This window comes from Nomascus leucogenys, chromosome 3 (genome assembly GCF_006542625.1).
Source record: "Nomascus leucogenys isolate Asia chromosome 3, Asia_NLE_v1, whole genome shotgun sequence".
NCBI classification, from domain to species: domain Eukaryota; kingdom Metazoa; phylum Chordata; class Mammalia; order Primates; family Hylobatidae; genus Nomascus; species Nomascus leucogenys.
This window is the reverse complement of record NC_044383.1, coordinates 80,455,337-80,473,110: the sequence shown is the minus strand read 5'-3', so window position 1 is coordinate 80,473,110 and position 17,774 is coordinate 80,455,337.

The window sequence follows — 17,774 nt, the reverse complement described above, 5'->3', positions numbered from 1 at the left end:
TGGTAGATTACTTATTTTCATCCTGTCTTCATAGCTCACTAGGAGTATAGAAAATAAGCAGCCTCATATCCATGGTCACAGTGAAAACTAGGAGGATAGCAGCCAATGGAGAGGGAAGAATGGGTTTGGAAATCCCCACAAAGCTCCATCTTCAGAGAACTGTCATTATTTGACCTGCCTGGAAGCTCCCTGGAAAAGCCCCATTCAAAGGGTTGTCTTTATCTGACCTGATTCAGAGCTCACTCAGTGTGAAGGCTCTATCCCCTGGTGTTTCTCTAAAAAATAAGTGGCAGTTATTTAACACATAGTTACCTGAGTTGGCAATATCAGCTGGAGACACCAAGAGTCTGTCCAGTGAATTTAAAAAGGAAAGGAGAAGTCCATAAAGGGCTTTGAAAAGATCTGAAAAATCTAAAGGAATCTAGAAGGCTATGCATATGTGCAGGACAGTGCTCATGACCAGGAAAGGCCTGAGTACATCTTAATAGCTCATGTTTGGCTAACGTTAAGACTCTGCAAAGTCCGGAAGTGAAGACCAAGGTTGAATTGTAAATTTCCAGAGCATTGCAAAATTACTTTAACAGAGATAGTCGCTCAGCAAAAAATGGAAGTTATTTATTCTAGGCATTTTTATAAGTCTCTGTTTAATCATTCACTGGACAGTGCAGAAACTTTCAGTGGCTACATAAGAAAAAAAAAAACACAAACTCCACAGAATTAGTTTGGAAAATCACTGAATAATCAGTAACAGCAACAACAGTAACAAACAACAACAATAAACCATGGAAAAGGGTAAGGATCTGAATCCCAGAGTTATGACATTATATAATTTTAAGTTCCTAGTATTCAACAAAATATGACAAGATACACAAATACATGGGAAAGTATGGTCTATACATGCTTTACATATATTAAAATCTGTCCCTGTGAATAATATCCAGAATCTACACAAAAACTCAAACACATCTGTAAGAAAAAAACCAAATAACCCCATCAAAAACTAGGTAAATTACATAAATAAACAATTCTCAAAAGAAGAGAGACAAACATATGAAAAAAATACTCAGCACTAATCATTGGGGAAAAGCAAATTAAAACCACAATGAGATACCATTTGACCCCAGCCAGAATAACTATTACTAAAAAGCCAAAAAACAGTAAGTGTTGTCACGAATACGATGAAAAGGGAATACTTATACACTGTTGGTGGGAATGTAAATTATCACAGCCTCTATAGAAAATAGTATGGAGATTTCTCAAATAACCAAAAATAGATCTACCATTCAATCCATAAGCCCACTGCTGGGTATCCACCCAAAGGAAAATAAGTTATTATATTAAAAAAGGACATCTGAATGCATATATTTATCACAGCATAATCCACAATTACAAAGATATGGAACCAACCTAACTGCCCATCAAAGGATGTGTGGATAAAGAAAATGTGGTTTATATGTAATCCATGGAATATTTCTCAGACATAAATAGAACCAAATAATGTCTTGTACAGCAATGTGGATGGAACTTGGGCCATTCTAAGTGAAGTAACTTAGGAATGGAAAACCAAACACCCTATGTTCTCACTTATAAGCTAAGCTATGAGTAAGCAAAGGCATACAGAGTAGTATAATGGACACTGGAGACTCAGAAGTGGGGAGGCTGAGAGGGAGGTGAGGAATAAAAAACTATGTAGTGGGTACAGTGTACACTACTTGGGTGATGGGCTGACTAAAATCTCAGACTTCAATGCTATACAATTCATCTATGTAACCAAAAACCACTTGTGTTCTCAAAGCTATTGAAATTATATATATATGATACATATATATATGTGTGTGTATGTATATATGTGTATATATATGAAATTATATGTATGTATTTGTGTGTGTGTGTATTTATATATGTATATACAAAAACAAATCTGCCCCTGTGGATGTCTAGATACTGGACATACTAGACGAGGGCTTCAAATCAGCTAATATATATATGATATACACGTGTGTGTGTGTGTGTGTGTGTGTGTATATATACGCAACAAACTAAATTTATGTATAAATTCAAAGAAATACAGACAACCATGTCTAAAGAAGTAAAGTAGAAAACAATGTTTCATCAAATAAAGGTATTAAAATTATAAGAAAATTAGATAGAAATTATGGATTTTGTAAAGCATCACAGCCAAAATGAAAATTTACTAGAGGGTCTCATACGTGTGAGTGCAGAAAAAAGAATCAACAAATGAAGAAGATAGGTCGATTAAGATATTCCAATCTGAAAAAAAAGAGGAAAACCTATGGAGAAAAAAATCAACAGAATTCCAGAGATCTGTGAGGAACAAGCATATTAATATAGCTTACAGAGAGACTAGAAGTAGAGTAGAGAGTGAAAGGGACAGAAAGAATGTATAAAGAAATTAGGGCCAGAAACTTTCCAAATTCAGTTTTTTAAAAATGTTAGTCTATATACACAGAAAGTACAATGAACTCAAAATAGACTAATCTCAAAGAGATTCCACCTAGACAAAACATAATCACATTTTTTGAAAGTTAAACAGGGAATCATGAAAGTAGAAGGAACAAAATGACTCATGATATATAAAGAATCTTCAAAAAGGTTGATAGCTAACTTTCCATCAGAAACTCTGAGGCTAGAAGGCAATAGGGTGACATATTTAAAGTGCTAAATTGAAAAACTTTATACAAGAATTCTATATGAAGGAACACTATCCTTCAAATATAAAGGAGAAATTAAAACAGTTCATATTTTTTTTAAATGAGAGAATATGTTACTAGCACCAGCCTTCCACAAAATACAAAAGGCAATCTTTCAGGCCAAAATGAAAGGACATTAAATAAGAACTTTAACATGTACAAAGAAATACAACTAACTACACAATAAAAGCAACTACACAGGTAAATATAACCAACAGCATTAAAATATTTTTATGGTAATTCTTTTCTCCTCCTATCTGATATAAAAGACAAGAATATAAAGCAATAATTACAAAAGTTTGTGGATTGGATTATAAATAAAAATGAATTATTAGGATGATTATGATAACAGAAAGGAGGAAGTAAACAGTGCTCTATTAGAGCAGAATTTTTATATAGTGTTAGAAATAAATTGGCATTTTTCTGAATGAGATTATTTAAGTTACGATTTAATTGTACTTCCTAGAACAATCACTAATAACGTAACTCAAAATATAGTAAATGGAATAAAAAGAGTTTGGGCTCAGAAAAGGATACCCCAAAATATGACACTTAAGTAGGTTGAGTGTCTTGAATAAAATGAAATTGGAAGGTCTTTGAAGCTGCCTCGGAATCAGTAATTTTCTAACATTCTTTTGTTCCTTCTCCCTCCAAGTGCAAGGAATGGCTCTCTCTAAAATGTTCTTATCTCATTAAAGAAATTTCTTTCCCAAAGAACTGCAATATTCCCAAGATCCCCTCCCTAACAATCTCATCAAATAACTAGGAAAGATTAACCACTGGAAAGAGAAGAAAATAAATATTATCATCAAACTCAGATAGAGTTTTCCTCTATTCTTCTAAGAGCAATTCTGTACAATTATCAGGAAGATTTTATATACATAATAAAACAAACTTTGTTCACAGTACAGTTCTGACCCTCACTTTCCCTTAACTTGACAATTCTATCCAGTTTCCTAAGAGAATCATTAGCAAGATATTATCTGCCCCTCGGTTCTATCCATTTCTCCTAAAAATCATTTTCCACTCTAAAACTGTCTACAGCACCCCCAGTTCCCTCTTTATGAAGAAGGTATTTCAGTCTTAACCATCCAGCCCTTCACTGAATCTCATATGTGTGGGACTCCTGTGTTCTTGTGTCAATCTGTTTATTTTCAGTTCATTTCAGCAGTTAACCTTCAGATGACAAAGGGAGGCTTTCCCTCCACCCCTACACAAGTAAAAGGAAGAAAGAAGAAAATCCAATCAGTAACCAAAGAGAGTGGGATTGGCTGTATTAATACAAGGATTAATAAGCTTCCTTTTAAATACCCCTGAAACTTTCTCCAGAATAGACTATATGTTACACCATCAAATAAGCTTCCATATGGTTAAGAAGATTGGCATCATAGAAAGAATGTTTTCCAATAAAAACGAAATTAAATTTTATACAATAAGAAAATCGGGGAATTCAAAAATATATGAAAAATAGACAACAGACTCCCAAATAATCAATGGTCCAAAGGAGAAATAAAATGCAAAAATAGAAAATATTTTAAGATGAATGAAAATGAAAATACAATATACCAAAATGTATGACATGCATCTAAATCAGTGTTTACAAGTAAATGTGTGGCTCTACAGCAGGGGTCCTCAATCCCCTGGCCATGGATCAGTACTGGTCTACGGTCTGTTAAGAACCAGGTCACACAGCAGGAGATGAGTAGCAAGCAAGTGAGCATTATCACCAGAGCCCCACTTCCTGTCAGATCAGTAGTCATATAAGATTCTCATAGAAACATGAACCCTCCTGGGAACTGCATATGCGATTGTTGCACACTCCTTATGAAAATCTAGTGTTTGATTATGTGAGGTAGAGCAGTTTCATCCCCAAATCATCTCCATCCCCATTCTCTTGCTGCTATGAAGAAATACCCGAGAATGTGTAATTTATAAAGAAAAGAGGTTTCATTGACTCGCATGGATGGGGAGGCCTCAGGAAACTTACAATCATGGCAGAAGGCACCTCTTCACAGGACAATAGTAGAGAGAATGAGTGCCAAGCGAAGGGAGACACCCCTTATAAAACTATCAGATATTGTAAGAACTCACTCACCGCCACAAGAACAGCAAGGGGGAAACCTCCCCCATGATTCAATTATCTCCATCTGGTCCCAATTCAAGGTGAGATTTGGGTGGAGACAAAGAGCCAAACCATATCATTCTATCATTCTACTACGGGCCCCTCCCAAATCTCATGCCCTCATATTTCAAAATAAAATCATGCCCCTTCAATAGTCCCCCAGAGTCGTAACTCAATCCAGCATTAACCCAAATGTCTAAGTCCAAAGTCTCATCTGAGACAAGGCAAGCCCCACCTGCCTATGAACCTGTAAAATTAAAAGCAAGTTAGTTACTTCCTAGATACAATGTGGGGTACAGGCATTGAGTAAACACATCAATTCTAAATGGGAGAAAATGGCCAGAACAAAAGGGCTACAGGGCCCATGCAAGTCCAAATTTTAATAGGGGAGTCATTAAACTTTAAAGTTCCAGAATGATCTCCTTTGATTCCATGTCTCACATCAAGGTCATGCTGATGCAAGAGGTAGGCTCCCATGGCCTTGTGAAGCTCTGCCCCTGTGGCTTTGCAGGGCACAGCCCCCTCTTAGCTTCTTTCACAGACTGGTGTTGCGGGTCTGTGTCTTTCCCAGGTGCACAGTGCAAGCTGTCAGTGGATCTACCAGTCTGGGGTCTGGAGGATGGTGGTCTTCTTCTTTTTGCTCAGGATTGCTTTGACTATTTTGGGTCATTTGTGATTTCATATAAATTTTAGAATTTTTTTTTTTTTGAAGAATGTCATTGGTATTATGATAGGAATTGCATTGAATCTGTAGATTGCTTTGAGTAAGTAGTTTGGTCATTTTAACAATATTGATCTTTCCAATTCATAAACATGGAATATCTTTCCATTTTTTCTGTCTTCTTCAATTTTTTTTATCAGTGTTTTATAGTTTTTACTATTACTAAAGAGATCTTTCACTTATTTGGTTAATTCTTAGATATTTGGCTTTATTTGTGGCTATTGTACATGTGATTATTTTCATTTCTTTTTCAGATTATTCACTATTGGCATATAAAATACTACTGATTTTGTATGTTGCTCTTGTATCCTGCACCTTTATTAAATGTATTTATTAATTCTAATAGTGTTTTGATGGAGTCTTTAGGTTTTAGATTTTTTTCAAGTATTAGATCATATCATCTGCAAACAAGGATAACTTGGCTTCTTTCTTTCCAATTTGGATGGCATTTATTTCCTTCTCTTGTCGATTGTTGTAGCTAGGACTTCCATTATTATGTGAAATAATAATGGTGAAAGTGCGCATCCTTGTCATGTTCCAGATCTTAGAGGAAAGGCTTTCATTTTTTCCCCATTCAGAATGATACTAGCTGTGGGTCTGTTATATATGGCTTTTATTATGTTAAGGTAAGTTCCTTCTATGTCTAATTTTTCTGAGGGTTTTTAATCATGAAGCAATGGTGGACTTTATCAAATGCTTTTTCAACATTAATTGAAATGATCATATACATTTTTATCTTTCATTCTATTGATATGATGTATCATACTGATTGACTTGTGTATGTTGAATCATCCTTGCATCGTTGGGGTAAATCCCACATGGTCATGATAAACACTTTTTAAATTTATTGTTGAATTCAGTTTGCTAGTATTTTTTAAGGATTATTGTGTCAATATTTATCAGATATATTGGCCTATGGTTTTCCTTTTTTGATGTGTCTTTGGTTTAATTATCAGGGTAGTCCCGGCCTTGTAGAATAAGTTTGGAAGTATTCCCAATTCCTCTATTTTTCAGAATAGTTTCGTAGAATGGTATTAGTTCTTCTTTGAATGTTTGGTAGAATTCAGCAGTGAAGCCATTGGGTTCCAGGCTTTTTTTTTTGGAAGACATTTTATTACGTCTGTGATCTCATTACTTGTTATTGGCCTATTCATGGTTCAATCTTGGTAGGTTGTACGTGTCTAGGTATTTATTCATTGCCTCTAAATTTTTTCACACATATTTGCTGACAGCAGCCACTAGTGATCCTGCATATTTCTGCAACGTCAGTTGTAATGTCTCCTTTTTTATCTCTGATTTTATTTATTTGGATCTTTCCCTTTTTTTCCATTAGTGAGGATAAAGGATTGTCACTTTTATTTGTCTTTTACAAAAAACAACTTTTTGTTTTGTCCATCTTTTGTATTGTTTTCTTCATTTCAAATTCATTTATTTCTGCCCTGATCTTTATTATTTCTTTTATCCTATTCATTTTGGGTTTGATTTGCTATTGTTTTTCTAGTTCTTTAAGGTTCATTATTAGGTTATTTACTTGAAGTTTTTGTTTTTTTGATGAAGGCATTTATAGCTACAAATTCTGCTTTTAGAACTGCTTCCACTGTATCCCATAAGTATTGGTAAGTTATGTTTCCATTATCATTTCTTTCAAGAAATTTTTCAAATTTCTTCTTAGTTTTTTCAATTTTCTTCTTAATTTTTTCACTGACCCACTGGTCATTCTGCAGCACATCGTTTAATTTCCATGTGTTCGTATAGTTTCCAAAATTCATCCTGTTATTGATTTCTAGTTTTATTTCCTTGTGGTCAGGAAAGATGCTTGATGTTATTTCAATTGTTTTATATGTTTTAAAATTTGTTTTGTGACTTAACATGCTGTCTATCTTTGAGGATAATTCATTTGCAGAGAAGAATATGTATTCTGCAGCCTTTGGATGAAATGTTCCATAAATATCTATTACATCCTTTTGGTCTATAGTGCAGATAAAGTCTGATTTTATTTTTGTTGTTTGTCTGTTTCAGAAATCTGTCCAATGCTGAAAGTGGGGTGTTGAAGCTTCCAGGTATAATTATATTGTGGTCATCTCTTTCTTTAACTCTAATCATATTTGCTTTATATATTTGAGTGCTGTGGTGTTTGATATTTACATATTTATAAACATTATACCTTCTTGGTTAATTGACCCCTTTATCATTACATAATAATATTGCCTCTTCCCACAGTTTTTGCCTTGAAATTGTTTTTGTCTAATATATGTATATCTACTCCTGCTCTTTTTGGTTTCCAATGGCATGGAACTTTTTTTCCATTCCTTTATTTTCAATCTATGTGTATGTTTATAGGTAAAGTGTGCTTCTTTTAGGAAACAGATCACTGAGTTTTGCTTTTTTATTCATTCAGCATCTTCATGTCTTTTGATTAGAGAGTTTAGTCCATTTTCATTCTGTGTTATTATTGATAAGTAAGAACTTACTCCTGCCATTTTGTTTATATTTTTTTATTGTTTTGTGGTTTTGTGTTCTTTCTTTTTTTCCTTCCTGGTTTCCTTTTACTGAAGGTGATTTTCTCCAGCCATATAATTTAATCTCTTGCTTTTTATTTTTTGTGTATCTGTTGTATGTTTTTCAACTTTTGGTTTTCTTGAGGCCTTGCAAATACTATCTTGTAACCAATTATGTTAAATTGATGACAACCTAACACTAAACAATCATGCAAAAAGAAAACTAATAAAATTTCTACACTGTGATTTCTTTCACCCGTTTAAAACTTTTTATTTCTCTTTATGTCTTATTGTACTGTCTATGTCTTTAAATGTGGTTGTATTTATTGTATTTGATTGGTTCATCATTTAATCTTTCTACATCATATAAAAGCAGTTTACACAATACAATGACATTGTTATAATATTCCGTGTTTTTCTGTGTGCTATTACCAGTGAATTTTGTACCTTCAACTGACTTCTTCTTGCTCATTAATATACTTTTTCCTTCAGATTGCAGAGTACCCTTGACCATTTGTGTAAGATACGTCTGGTATTGATGAAATCCCTCAGTTTCTGTTTGTATAGGAAGGTCTTTATTTCTCCCTCACTCTTGAAGGTTATTTTTACCAGATATACCATTCTAGGATAAAAGTTTTTTTTTTTTCCTTCAGCACTTTAAATATGTCATGCCACTCTCTCTTGGCCTGTAAGATTTCCACTGAAAAGTCTGCTGCCAGATCTATTGGAACTCCATTGTTATTTGTTTCTTTTATTTTGCTGCTTTTATTATTCTTTCTTGGTCCTTGACATTTGGAGTTTGTTTATTAAATGCCTTGAGTACACTTCGGGTCAAATCTGTCTGGTGTTCTGCAACCTTCTTGTACTTGAATATTAATATCTTTCTTTCGCTTGGGGAAGTTCTCAGATATTATCCCTTTTTATAAACTTTCTACCCGTGTGTCTTTCTCTACCTCCTCTTTAAGGCTAATAGCTCAGATTTTTCCTTTTGGGGCTATGTTCTGAATCTTGTAGGCATGCTTTATTGTTTTATTCTTTTTTCTATTGTTTCTTCTGAATGCGTATTTTCAAATAGCCTATCTTCAAGCTCACAAATTCTTTCTTCTGCTTGATAAATTCTGCTATTAAGACACACTGATGCATTCTTTAGTATGTCAGTTGCATAGTTCACTTTAGAATTTCTGCTTGTTTTTTTTAATTATTTCAATCTCTTTAATTTATCTGAGAGAATTCTTAATGCCTTCTCTGTGTTGCCTTGAATTTCTTTGAGTTTTCTCAGTGCAGCTATTTTGAATTCTCTGTTTGAAAGGTCACATATCTCTTTCTTTAGGACTCATCGCTGGTGTCTTATTTAGTTCATTTGATGATTTCACGTTTTCTTGGATAGTCTTGATGCCTGTAGATGTTTGTCAGTGTCTGGACATGGACAAATTTGATATTTAGTTTATTTTTCAAACTTTGGGCTTGTTTGTGCCCATCCTTCTTGGGAAGACTTTCCAGGTATTAAAAAACTCTTGGGCTCCAAGTCCAATAATGCTGTGGTTCTTGCAGACTCATAGAGGTACCATCTTGGTGGTCTTGGATAAGATCCAGAATTATGCGAATTACTAGGTAGAGATTCTGTTCTTTTCCCTTAGTTTCTCCCCAACAAATAGAAGCTCTCTCTCTGTGCTGAGCTTTCTAGAACTTAGGGTTGAGAAAAACAAATAACCCTGTGGTCACCACCACTGGGATTTCACTGGGTCAGTCCTGGAGCCAGCACAGAACTGGGTCTTGCCCAAGGCCCGCTATAACCACTACTTGGCTACCACTTATAACCACTCAAGGCCCAAGACTCTATGATCAGCAGATGGTGAAGCCAGCCAGATTTGCATCCCTCCTTTTAGGTCAATGAGCTCCCCCAGCCCCCAGGTGGGTTCAGAGATACTGTCCAGAAGCCAGGGATTAGATTCAAAGACCTTAGAAATTTACCTGATGTTCTATTCTACGGTTGCTACGCTGGCACTCAAACCACAAATAAAGTCCTTCCTGTTCTTTCCTCCCATTTCCATAGGCAGAAGAATCTCTCCCTGTAGTCACCATCACCACTGGCCCATGAAGTTTTCTGCTAGGCCACTGACATTGTTCACTTAAAGCCCAAGGCTCTTCAATTAATTTGTGGTGAATACAATCAGACCTGGGACTAACTCTTTAGAGCATTGGTCTCCCGGCCAGCTGGGGGCTGGTCCAGAAATGCTAACCAGAAGCCAGGCCTGGACTTGGGGACCTCAAGAGCCTGCTTGGTGCTCTATACCACTGTGACCGAGCTAGTACCTAAGGTACAAGATGAAGTCCCCTTTACTTTTCCCTGCTTTTCTCAAATAGAAGGAGTCTTTCACTATAGCCACCACAGCTTAGAATGTGCTGGGTCACACCTGAAAGCAGCACATCTCAGAGCCCAAGGCTCATAGCGTACTACCTAGGTATCACTGTTGTTTATTCAAGGCCCATTGGTTCTTTAGCCAGTTTTTTAATCCTTCCAAAACTAGGTCCTTCCCTTCAAAGAAATGGGTTATTTTCTGGGCCAGAGAGTATCTTGAAATGTCATCCATGTGCTAGGGCCTGGAATGGGGGCCTCACAACTCTACCTGGTGCCCTATCCTACTGTTGTTTTGCTGATATCCAAGATGTAAGATAAAGTCCTCTTTGCTCATAATTCTCCTCTCTTCAAGCAATAGGAAGGAGTCACTTTCATTACACCACCTGGGGTTGGGAGAAAGGTGGTGCAAGTACTCCCTTTGCTGCCCAGTCTGGTGTCTCCCTAGGTCATGTGCCCCTCAAGTCCACTGGCTCTAAGCCCAGCCCAGGACTAAGACTTGCCTAGAATTTGCAGTACTTTTGTCCTAGGCTGCCTTTCAATTTTACCTATGACTCCAGAGTATTTGGCCTGCCATAGTGAAGCCTGCAGAGAAACTCAAATTCTTACCACTGGGATGGGCTCTTCCCCTTTGGCTAGGTGCAGTCCAAATGCTCCCTCAGTGTGAGGGTGCTGACTGTTCCCAGCATGTCTTTGTTCTCTGCTGACAGGGCAGCATTGACTTTCAATGTAAAGTATTCTAGTCACTGAACTCTTCATCCCCCAAGTGCATGGACTCTTTCTTGGCACAGTACTGCTGCTGCAGGACAATGTGGGAGGGGTGACATCCAAGGTGCAAGACTGTCTGTCTTAGCCTCTTTAGTGCAACTTTCAGTGATATGAAGTTAAAACCAGGTGCTGCGATTCCTCACCTGGTTTTTGGTTCTTGTGTTGGTGCTTTTTTTGTATTTAGTTATTTGTTAAAATTTGCTATTTCTGTGTGTAGGATGAAAGGTATAGTTCAGCCATCTTGCTCTACCCTTAGAACTATATCTTGATATTTTAGAAATATGTCTTGATTATGTAAGTGGGTAAAAGTGACAAGTTTGAAAGACAGCTGGATATTCAATCATGAACAAAATATTCAATCATCCATTCATTCATTGAAAAATACTCATTGTGGAATACCTGCTCCATTTCAGGCATCATGCTGGATAACTGTGAACAAGAAACAAGGCAGATCCCTATGGTTACTGACTGTAGCAAAGTTACATTCTGGTGAGAAACAGAAATAAATATTTTTTTCTGTCCTTGAAAAGAAGATATTCAAAATTCCTTTGAAATGGAATATTCTGGCTTTCATGACAAGAAAGAGATTTGGGAATAGGCAAAAATTGAAACAGAAAAATACAGAGATTTTTTCTTTTAAATTACGCCAGAATGGAAAAAGCTCATGACTGAGCTCAGGTCTCTACTGCCTAAGGAAGTATGTGAATTCAGGTGCCTATGTGAATTAATAATTATTTTAAGTTTTATTTCCAGTTTCCAATATGAACGGATTCGTCTTCCTTATAGGGTTTCCACAGCCCCTCAGAAAGAACACAGAGAAAACTCAGACATTGGAGCAGGCACATGGGCAAACTGGAGCTATAGAAAATTCGGAGGGTCAGGAAATGGAGGCAGTGTTTACAAATGGCCACAGAAGAATCTGATTAACAGCACTTGGCTTTCACTGAGTCCCGTGCTTCCCCAGAAGCCGTGGTCCATGCCCACATCATTTGTCTCCCCAGCACTGAGGCACAGCATCAGTTTCGCTTTATCATCTATTCCACTATGCTCACTTATCTTGAGCCAGAAGTTATCTAAGAGACCCTTGCCTTAGTGGATATGGTAAGATTCTGAGTATAGACAGAATTTGGGATAGAAGTTATGAACCATAAACATAAAGTGTTTGAGGATTCCACAGCTTTACCAGGGGAAAAACTAAATTCCAAGGGATTTGAGGAGAATATGACAAAGGAGAAGTGATCAGTGTAGTCACTGGGTCAGTGGAAACAGGGGCCCCATGCCTTTCTTCTGAGCAGAGAACAGGGAGACAGCAAAAATCCCAACTAAGCATCTGATTCTGACAGCTAAAATTATGTATGCCACAGAGAGATGGCAACACCTGAGAATAGAAACAGTTCTGTGATGTGGTTGGACATATGGTAACAGTATTTTCAGAGGAATTCCTCTGCTGAGCATTACCTAGAAGGGGAAAAATGATTTGTGTGTGCCTGTGCATGGCACAGAATTAAATATGAAGGCCATTAGACTTGAAGCTGTTTTGCCAAGATAAATGAGAAGTGTCCCAGCAGATTCCTATATGCACAAATTGTGTGGAAGACCAGACTCTAGCACATCCACATTACACCTCATGTCCACCAATACCTTAGTGTTGAATGAAATCATGGAAAATTGACACCTTTATCAAGTTGAATAAAGAAAAATAAAGTTACATATTATATGGACCCAAATTTGTGGACTGAGATGTATATCCATCAAATTCAGTGACAAAGGCAGCCATTTGAGAAGATTCAGTAAGATAAAGTAACAGTTGGATACCCGGACTTGCAGTTTCTTTCAGAGAAGATATGGCACCAATAACTTGGCACGACACTACAGAGGATCCTGGATAGGCCTGGGCAGCCACCTTAGCCATACTGGCTAAAGGTGGTCATAATCTCTTTGCAAAAAGTTATTTAGAAACTTCACAATCACACACAAAACCACACACTTGTTCCCTTTTAGAGCGTGGGTTTAGATTTCTTCAGAAGCGATTTTGTTGTCCTGGTAAAGTTTCTGTGAAGAATCCCTACAGACTCTGTTAAAGGTGTTTGATATTTATGCTTTAGGTCTTACCTAAGTCTAACATTGATTCCAGAAGCACAGAGTGGAAAAACCCAACAGGCAACCTCCTTAGAGATGCTGCCCTAATGAGGTTTATTTCTTCCTGGGTATGTTGCCTGTCACACTTGTACCTGGTACTTTTGGTGTTTTCTTATGAGCAGATCACGTTTTTTCACTTCTACCTTTGAGAATTCACAGTAAGTGGATTCGCATATAACGAAATAGATTCATCACTACGCCCTATACTTTTCCTGACTATTTCTTCAGTAGTCAAGTGTACTTTTCAAAAATGAAACAGATGATGAAACAGAGGGGACAATGTTCAGAATAAAAGTCCACGTAATGAGCACCTATCAACCCTATCTTGTCACAATTTACAGGTAGATGTGTTGAAACAGCAGGGCAAGTTTCTGAGGCTAATTCATTGGTGGATTCTAGAATATTATATAAATAAAATTAAAATCTCTACATAGTCTATTGCTTTTATTCTTTTCTCCCACACTACCATTTCCTTTCCTGATTAATATTACTTTTCCTGGAAGCTGTTCTTTTTTTTTCTTTTTTTTTAATCCCCTGAGGACCATTTCTTGTGGCAGTCCATGCCCTGCCCCCATTTCTCACTGTTTTCGCTTCACTATGTTATTTCTGGTGACACTGCAGGACTTCCAAGTGGCTCTCCCTCCGTATTATTTATCAACTTTTCCTGCCCATTCAGTGTCATTTTTATGTCTTTCTGAGCAGCTGGCAGCAGCACAACAGACCTAAAACAAGACAGAATTGGCAGAATCCAGGGGTGAATAGTCACACTGGAAAACACTGTCCACCATGAATAATTCAGAACTAATTTAATGATAGCGCTATGATGTACATGTTCGTGTGAGGCTAGGAAGAGCAGAAAAATAAAATATACATACACATATACACATATCAAACACATTTAGTGAGCCTTTAGTAGTAAATCATAGGATGTTTAAACTTTAAAATAACTTAACATCAACAACCCAATACGAGAAAACTGAATGCTAATCATCATGATAGGGGTAGAGATGGACATGATCTTGTTCTCCTCACTCAGAGAAGTTTCCATTCCAATATGTAGTATATTGACAGGATAAATGTATGATTTTTATCAGCCACAAAAGTTTAACTATCTGCTCTTTTAAAATTGTCATTTTCCCCTTTTTGATTAAGATAGCCATAGTTTTAATGTTTGGGGTGTAAGAATGTTGAAATCACTAATGCTTTACAAAAAGTTTATGGGGACAGTGGCTCCAAATAAATCAGCAGTTTACAAGTAGATAACTTGTCTTAAGAAGGGATTGGACAGTGTTGAAGATAGAGCTCACAGCAGTAGACCATTCACATACATTTGCAAGAAAAAATTAATCTTGTGTGTACGTTCATTGAAGAGGACCAACAATTCAGCAAAAACAACAACCCATACCATAGTCATCTCTGTTGGCTCAGCTTACACAATTCTAAGAAACTAAAGTTGAACAAACATTCCATTCAATGAGTACCAAAACTGCCATACTCAGGTTGACTGCATACAAGAGCAGAACCTTCAATGGAAATTTTAAACAGTCGGATCAAGATCCTGAAGCATTTCTTTAAAGAATTGTAACAGATGATGAAACATGACTTTACAGGTATAATCCTGAAGATAAAGCACAGTCAAAACAATGGTTACCAAGAGGTGAAAATGGTCCACTCAAAGCAAAAGTGGAACAGTCAAGAACGAAAATCACGGCAACAGTTTTCTGGGATGCTCAAGGCATTTTGCTTGTTGACTTTCTGGAAGACCAAAGAATGATAACATCTGCTTATTATGAGAATATTTTGAGACAGTTAGCCAAGGTTGTGGCAGAAAAATGTCCAGGAAAGCTTTATCAGAGTGTTCTCCACCAGGGCAATGCTCCTGATCTTTTCTCTCATCAAAAAAAAAGGCAATTTTGGAAGAGTTTTGATGGACAATCATTAGACATCGACCTATAGTCCTGACTTGTCTCCTTCCAACTTCTCTATTTTCTAATCTTAAAGAAATCTATATAGGACACCCATTTTTTCTTCAGTTAAGTAAGACTGTATAGATATGGTTAAACTCCCAGGGCCCTCATTTATTTAGAAGTGAACTAAATGGCTGATATTATTGCTTACAAAACTGTCTTGAAGTTGATGAAGCTTATGTCGAGAAATAAAGTTTATATTTTTATTTTTATCTTTAAACTTAATTTGTTTATGAATTTTTTGATGTCTTCTCTTATGTATTTTGGTGGCTGTGCCTTACATATTTTTTTCCTTGCTGATAGCTTTCTCTCTTCTAATTTAGTCAGTTCATCTTTCATTTTTCAAAATTATATTTTAATTCTCTTGATTCTTTTTCTCTTCATCCTCATGAATTTGTTGCAACCGATTTCCCATTTACTGAGGTTTTCTGAGTAAGTATTCACTGCGGTTAATCTTCAGTCTTTACATTAATGTCTAACTTCTTTTTAGACGCTTAAATTGTTATTAGTACTTGTAAAATCAATAGGGAAGGATTCTACTTTGGTTATTCTGTCAGTTAAAATAAGTGCCTGGTGGATCAAGTATCTGAGAGTATTTTCTAAGAAATATACACCAAACAATCCCCAAAATTTAATCTTCTATTCTATTTAGCTAGACAGGAGACTTAACTCTTTTTTACTGCATTCATACATCCTTCATTAATAAAAGTATGACTTTACCCAATATAATAACCAAACTTTACTTAGTTAAATGTAAATTATCAAATATCCTTCCATATTACAAGATATTAATTACACAAGAATATATTTAAAATCTATGACAAACTCACAGCCAACATAATACTGAATAGGGAGAACTGGAACAAGACAAGGATGTCCACTCTTACCACTCCTCTTCAACATAGTACAGGAAGTCCCAGCCAGAGCAATCAGAAAAGAGAAACAAATAAAGAGCATTCAAATTGGTAAAGAGGAATTCGAACGGTCACTGTTTGCTGATGCTATGATCGTTTACCTAGAAAACCCCAAATACTCCTTCAAAAAGCTCCTAGAACTGGTAAATTAATTTAGCAAAGTTTCCAGATACAAAATTAATGTACACAAATCAGTAGCTCTTCTATATATCAACAGCAACCAAGCTGAGAATCAAATCAAGAACACAACCCTTTTACAATAGCTGCAAAGAAAAATAAAATAAAATATGTAGGACTATACCTAACCAAGGAGGTGAAAGACGTTTACAAGAAAAACTACAAAACACTGCTGAAATAAATCATAGATGACACAAACAAATAGAAACACTTCCCATGTTCATGGATGGGTAGAATCAACATTGTGAAAATGACCATACTTTCAAAAGCAATCTACAAATTCAATGCAATTCCCATCAAAATGCCACCATCTTTCCTCACAGAATTAGGAAAAACAATTCTAAAATTCACGTGGAACCAAAAAAGAGCCCACATAGCCAAAGCAAGTCTAAGCAAAAGGAACAAATCTGGAGGCATCACATTACCTAGTTTGAAACTATACTATAAGGCTATAGTCAGCAAAACATCATGGTACTCACATAAAAATGGGCACATAGACCAGTGGAACAGAACAAAGAACCCAGAAATAAAACCAAATATTTACAGCCAACTTATCTTCGACAAAGAAAACAAAAACATAGAGTGGGGAAGAACACCCTTTTCAACAAATGGTCCTGGAATAATTGGCGAGCCACATGTAGAAGAATGAATGAAATCCTCATCTCTCACCTTGTAGAAAAATCAACTCGAGATGGATTAATGACTTAAATCTAAGACCTGAAACTATAAAAATTCTAGAACATTGGGAAAACTCTCCTAGGCATTGGCTTAGGCAAGGATTTTATGACCAAGATCCCAAAAGCAAATGCAATAAAAACAGATAAATTTCTGGGACTTAATTAAACTAAAGAGCTTTTGCACAGCAAAGGAATAGTCAGCAGAGTAAACAGACAACTCATGGAGTGGAAAAAAAAATCTTCACAATCTATATATCTGACGAAGGACTAATATCCAGAATCTGTGATGAACTCAAACAAATCAATAGGAAAAAAGAAATTCCATCAAAAAGTGTGCTAAGGACACGAATAGACAATTCTCAAGTGAAGATATACAAATAGCCAGCAAACATATGAAAAAAAACTGCTCAGCATCATTAATGATCAGGGAAATGCAAATCAAAACTACGGTGCGATATACCACCTTACTCCTGCAAGAATGGCCATAATCAAGAGTGGATCACAAGGTCAGGAGATTGAGACCATCCTGCCTAATATGGTGAAACCCTGCCTCTACTAAAATACAAAAAAATTAGCTGGACACGGTGGCGGGCATCTGTAGTCTCAGCTACTCGGGAGGCTGAGGGAGGAGAACGGCGTGAACCCAGGAGGTGGGGCTTGCAATAAGCCGAGATTTCGCCACTGCACTCCAGCTTGGGTGACAGAGCGAGACTCCGTCTCAAAA